This window comes from Lynx canadensis, chromosome B2, assembly GCF_007474595.2.
Source record: "Lynx canadensis isolate LIC74 chromosome B2, mLynCan4.pri.v2, whole genome shotgun sequence".
NCBI lineage: Eukaryota > Metazoa > Chordata > Mammalia > Carnivora > Felidae > Lynx > Lynx canadensis.
Genome location: NC_044307.1, coordinates 26,834,977 through 26,841,935, shown reverse-complemented (window position 1 = coordinate 26,841,935; position 6,959 = coordinate 26,834,977).

Here is a 6,959-nt window from a genome sequence, read left to right as displayed (position 1 = left end):
CAGAGCCCAACGTGGGGCTCGAACTCATGGACTGCTAGATCATGACCTAAGCTGAAGTCAGACGCTAAACCGACTGAGCCACCCAGATGCCCCTAGTTTACTGTAATTTTTTAAATGGTTAAGATAGTTAAAAAAGAAAAAGTGAACCTGGGGAAACACAAGAGGTATTCTTACTAACATCAGTAACAAAACAAAGGATGTACACCATCATCACAGCCATTCATATTATACTGGTCATGCTAGCCAAAGCAATTAGATATGACAAAGAAATTAGATATATAAAAATTAAGGGGAAGGTGAAACTATCACCGTTGATGGATAGTATCACTGCAACCAGGAAATCATAAGAGAATCAACAAAACTGTTACTAAAAACAATAGTTCAGACAGGTAGAAGCAAGATTGACATTAGATTTTCCCATGCCTGGTTCAGCTAAGGAAAATGTGCCCCATCTGTGAAGATGTCTAGAAAAGGCACCTCTTTCTGGTGGTCACAGCCCCATGACCATGCTGCCTGACCAGGAAAGGGCAAGTTGAATTCAATCCACACCCTCACCATGCTTTGTGCAATGACTCAGGTACACAAATGTGCACTCTTAGTATTAGTAGTAAGATAGAAAATTAACATCTAGAAATCAATAGTTTTGTATGTACAAACTCTCATTTGAAAGATAGCAGGGAAGGCAACATCGTTAACGGGAGCAATAAAAAAGACGAAATATCTAGGTAAAACTTAACAAAAAATGTATAAACCTTCTGAATAAAACTTCAAGATGCTCCTGAAGAATACAAGGGTAAACTTTTTTAGATGGAAGGACATACCATATTCTTGATAGGAAGACTCAACACCAAAAGATGTCAACTCTCAGGGTGCTTGGGTGGCTCAGTCAATTGAGCCTCCAGCTCTTGGTTTTGGCTCAGGTTGTGATCTCATCGTTCATGGGTTTGGGCTCTGTGTCAGGCTCTGCTGTGGTGCAGAGCCTACTTGGGATTCTCTCTCTGCCCCTCCCCTGCTTGCCTGTGCTCTCTCTCTCTCTCTCTCTCAAAATAAATAAACATTAAAAAAAATTTTTAGAAGATGTCAATTCCCTTTAATTAATTAATTTTTTTAATTAAATATAAATGCTATCTCAATTTTAAGGAGGGGATTTTTCTGGACAAGTAATTCTAAAGTCTATATGAAAAACAGGAAGAACCAAGGAAATTGTGAAAATAAAGAAAAATGAGGAAGGTCCAGCTTTAAGAGGTATAAATGCACTCTAAAAAACCAATAATTAAACACCCAATAACTAAAACTGAAAGGAAGGCAGACTAGTGGAAAAAAGTTATCCATATATGTGAAATAAATGTCTGACAAAGGCTGCATCTTAAATCTTGGCAACAGAGATGGACTTTATAATAAGGGAGACCAATGCAAACCAGGAGACTAATGCAGCCATTTGGAGTAAACTGGACCCATCACTCACAGAAAATACCATGCATAAGCTCCAAATGTGTCACAGGTTCAAATGTAAGAAAATGAAACCATCAAAAAGTACTAGAAATATTCAAGAACAGAAGAAATCCAAGGCTTTTATAACCTTGAATGAGAATGTCTTTCTAACTGAAAAGTCATTTTAAGACTCAAAAATTCTGTAGCCATAAAAAAATTGAGAAAATAGTTAATGTAAAGATATCAAAATCAAAAACAATCATACGGTAAATCTATCACAGGCAATACAGATATTAGATGATATTAGGGAATTATTAATTTTCTTGGATGTAATAATGATAGAACTATGTAAGAAAATGTTCTTTTAGGACGTGCATGCTGAGGACTTGGGTTTAAAGAGACGTGCTGTCTGCACCTTATGTTTATACGCACATGCTCACACATATGTACACTCATGTCTTCATATGTCCATACATACACATTCACACATACACATGCTCACACACACAGCTAAGGCAAAGGTGGTAACTGCTATCAATTGTTGAATTTAGAGAGTGAATATACAAGTGATTGTTACACTACTCCTTTGATGAGTTATTTATTCATAACAGAAAGTTGAAAAACATATCGTAAACACAGTCAAAAGACAAATGACAGGGATGCCTGGGTGGTTCAGTTGGTTAAGCATCTGACTTCAGCTCAGGTCATGATCTCATGGTTTGTGAGTTCAAACCCCACATGGGACTTTCTGCTGTCAGTACTGAGCCAGCTTTAAATCCTCTGTCTCCCTCTCTCTCTGCCCCTTCCCCCACTCGCTGTCTCTCATTCTCAAAAACAAATAAACATTTTAAAAAAAGACAAATGACAAACTATTTGTAACACATATCATAAAGAAGGGTTATTCTTCCTAATACATAAAGAAATTCTAGAAGTTAATAAGAAAAAGTCCAAAAACCCAATAGAAAAGAAAGTGAAGGAAGAAATAGTTCACAAAAAGGAGATATGAAACATGAAAAAATGCTTGATCTTATTCAAAAGAAATTCAGATCAAAACTACACTGAGGTCACATGTCTCACTTTATCAGATTGGCAAAAATTCCAAAGTTTGACAACACGTGAAACTGTGAGAAAATGATTCTCTCAGGCTTTTCTGGTAGGAGGGCAAAATGCCAAAATGACAGTGAGTAGGGATTTCACATCTATCAAAATTATAAATGCATTTACTTTTTACCCAGCAATTTGATTTCTGGGAATTTCCCCTATGGATACTCCTGCATACATATAAAATGACAGATTTCCAAGCTGACTCTTTGAATCATTGTTTGTTATAGTAAAAGACTGACAACAACACAAATACCCATTTCTGTGGGGCTGGGTTAATAAATCTCGGTGCATCCACCTCAAACAGCAGCAGGCAGTTCTAAGAGAGAAGATTCCTATGTACTAAGGACAGATCTGTAGTACATAATGTTACATGGAAAGAGTAAGGTATTTTTGGTTATAAAAAGAAGAAAAATAAGAACATATACTTTTAATTTATTTATATTTCCACAATTAAATAGTAGAAGGACACAGCACATAATGCTCCCTCCCTACACACACACACACTTGCACACACACAACTGAGTACACACACACACACATAATTAATAAAAATAGTTACATTGGGGGCTGCAGTTTGGAAACAGAAGGTCAGCCACCTGGATGGAAGTAAGACTTGTCAGTATCTACCCTTTTATATCCTTCTTCTATTTAAACCATGTTCTTGTATTGCCTGTTAAAAAAATAATAATAATTTAAAAGAAAGAGGAAAAGTTCATCCAAAACTTCTGATTTTTAAATAAAAATTTCTTAAATGTTGGTGGTACTTATTTTGAAGATTATTCTATGAGTTTTCTGGTCAATACTTTGATTCCCAACATTCTCATTCTGTCATCTTTTTTAAATTGTGCAAAATAAAGAGCCAACTGCTTACCTGGTGGGTTTGGTTTCTGTAGATAACTAACCTCAACAATTCAGAACCAAAAAATTCCTTTCTTCAGTAACCAGAAACATGGGATTTGCTCTAAGTTATCCCATGAGCTCTCCCACAGGGCTCTGCTTGTGTAGACATAGCCTGGCTTCTCCCAGGTGCCTCTAGGTACTATCCATCTCAATAAGCTCAAACAATCACCTTTCCAGATAATTCATAAACAAATATGGAGGTGAGAAAACTGACAGTGCAAGAGAGCTGGCTGCTGTTCAAGAAAGGTGGGGAGAAGTACTGCTCCTCATGGGTCTCATCCAGAAACCAACACAAAACACATCCCCACCCTTCTGAGCCACCCAGATGCCAAAAGGCCACACGTACTGACTCTATCAATTCAGTCTATTCTTAAGACAGAAAAACCAGAGTGTTTGAAATGCCTATACTATGGCAGGGAGCTCCAGGATCCACTTGAAACCCACTACCCTCTCCCGGAGCCGGTTGTTCAGCATGAAAACAGAATATTTTGCAGAATGTAGCTGTCTGTTGAGAGGATGTTCCTGAACTGCCATAATGCCCAGGAAGGTGATCCTGTGGGGACAGAAGCTCAGGCAATCTTGCAAGTATCTCTCAGCCTCCCTGCATCCTGACACTCTCCTGTGTGCTATTGTGCAGGTTAAATCAGCTTGGAAGAGAAAAAACATTCAGCAAAAGGCACATGCAGGCTGAAGTGTCCATAGAAAGAACGGGGTGCATTTCCTTAGGGACCCAGAGGGCTCACAGGCTATTTATAGGAGAATGGGCTTCTGGGATTTCATAGCTGCCAAAGCAAAGTCAACTCCTAGCTGACAGTGACCTTGGGCTGCTGCTCTGAGCCCACAGAACAGGGTCTTCCAAGCATATGATTCTTGGCCATGAGCCCAATTTGCCATCCCCCAGGCCAGCTTGGGGTAAGCCCTCCTCTTCAGTCACAGTTCCCAGCCAGGGATCAGAAGGGTATGGGCTCCTGGAGTGTGAGTGCCTGCTATTATAGCCACATGTGTCCTGGAACAATCTCCAACTTACCTTCCTAGATCCTTTGCCCTTTTCCCTCTTGTGGCCTTAGGTTTTTCTGTTTTCCTTTTGCAAAACAAAATTAGACAGGGCAATAAAACATTTAAATATGCAAAATTGAAGAACTTCAGTTTTTCTAAATTAGGTAGTGTTAGTGTCAAATTATTAATCAAAGCCTTTCTGAAGAGAGCTTCTGTTGTAAACAGGCTGTGAAAAAAAAAAGAAAGAAAGAAAAGTAGGTTGTTAGTTCTGATTCTATCTCTCCCAGAGCAAAGCTCTCACTGACCAGTGCTCACTTAATTCAATAACACCAGTCACTTTTTTTTCCCAAAAACAAAAAACAAAAAACAAAAAAACTGGAGATAACTATTGCTACTGACGATAGCTGTTGACAAGCAGGGTTAAATGAATGGAATATTAAAGTTGTGGAGAAAACTGAGAGCAATGCCCAGGCAGGTGTGGCTCACCTCTGTAACTTGATATGGCCATAGGTATCTTCCTTTTGTTTCCCCGAGTGTACAGAAACCTGGGTTCTTTATGACTAGAGAGGTCAGGATCCGGGAGATACTGAAGGACATCATTCATGATAGAGGATCAAACCCCAGTGGGTCAAGGGGTGTATGCTTCTCCCCTCCACCAGCCCATTGTGACAAAAATGTAGCATTAATAGGATTGAGAATTTAGCCTTCACTGCTGCTGTTACATTAGCAATGCCTGATACATATTTCATACTCCTAATTTAGAAGCAGCAGGCAAATGAGTGCATTTGTTTGTGCTTATACACTACCAAAATCTGGTGAGTCCATCTGCCACTCAGTTTCCCTTCCTTTCCTGTTACATATAACCAGACAGGGAGAAGGAAAAACGACCCATTGGTTCAGGGTTTGCATCAGCTAGACTGAGTGTCAGCTTGTGTGCATGGTGTGTGTGTGTATAGTGCATGAGTGTGCGCTGGGTGTGTGTGTTGAGTGAGTGCGTGTGTTGGGTGGGTGGGTATGTGCATGAGTCAGTGTGTGCAGGTGTGTGGTGTGTGGGTGTGAGTGTATGTTAGGCGTGTGTGAGTATATGGGGGTGAGAAAAAGGAGAACATCCTTTGGGTGATTGGGTTAAATTTTGAATTACTGGCAAACTGAAGCCAACCAATTCAAATGAAGATTTCTTTTTTTCATTGACTCAAGAAAGGCTTAATAGCTCTGGCAGAAACTCTGCAAAAAATTTACCTTTGGGCAGACATGGCCCAGGACCAGGCAAGAGGTTTCAGCCCCAAAGAATTTGGCAGAAAGTTATGAGCAAGTGAATAAAGGAGCAGAGAAATGTGACTCCACCCTCCCTGTAACCAGCCTGCTTGCTCCTGTTAACACTGGAGAGGCACTTCTGCAGCCTTCATCCAGGCCCAGTCCCTGGGGCAGCCCAGCTTGGCTCACCTGGCTTGGCAGCTGCGGAATTAAGTCCCATGAAGGTATTTGTGAGCTCACATAAAGTGACCTTTATGGAAATAGCATACACTGTAGACTCTGAAGATAAATCTATGTACATATCCTCAAGCCATCTCCTTTATAGAGAACCTTACATGCTCAGAATACCATGATAATCCTTCCTATAAAATACCGACACACAAAGAAGAGCATTTTTGTCATCAAGTTCATGGTAAGAGTGTGTAATGTTCCAGAACATCTGCCAATACACAGCATGAAATGGAGGGGTTAGGCCATTTTTCAGATAATATGCGACCCCCAATACTTGCTCTTGAATTATCTAGATAAATCACAGAAATACACATCGCAGGCTCTATTAATCTGATGGATCAACTCAATTCTCTAAATGTGTGTCATTAGTTCTCTAAATGATCAAAAGGAAAAATTCTTCTAAAAATTATGAGTATTGGAGTGCCTGGGTGGTTCAGTCAATTAAGCATCCAACTCTGGAGTTCAGCTCAGTTCATGATCTCATGGTTCGTGGGTTTGTCCTGTGTTGGGTTCTGTGCCAACAGTGCAGGCATAGACCTTGGTTGGGATTCTCTCTCTCCCTCTCTCTCTGTCCCTCCCTTGCTCTCTCTCTCTCTCTCTCTCTCAAAATAATTAAAATAAAATAAAATAAAATAAAATAAAATAAAGTACTAAAGCAACCTCATATCTACCCTGTTTTGCTGACTAGCCAATTGTCATTTCATCTTTAAATCATCATCGCTATTTGTTTAACAAACATTTACAGAGCATCAGTTCTGAGCCAGGCACTGGGGAGATAAAGATGAACCAGATGTTGCCCTGTGTGACAATTACAGTGGGCAACAGAGGCAACATTTCCTACACTCCCACTCCAGCCAGTGTCCTCAATGCTCTGCCATCACCTCCATTTAACCCCCAAGGATTAGAGTCCATTTGATTTTTTTAAAATCTCTGTCCCAAACACTCCCAGTAATATCACAGTTATTGTTCACAGCAAACGTGGAAAATTCCAGCATCAGGCACAGAGTGGGTATTTGAGAACTGGTAGCTGTAATTGTTACAAT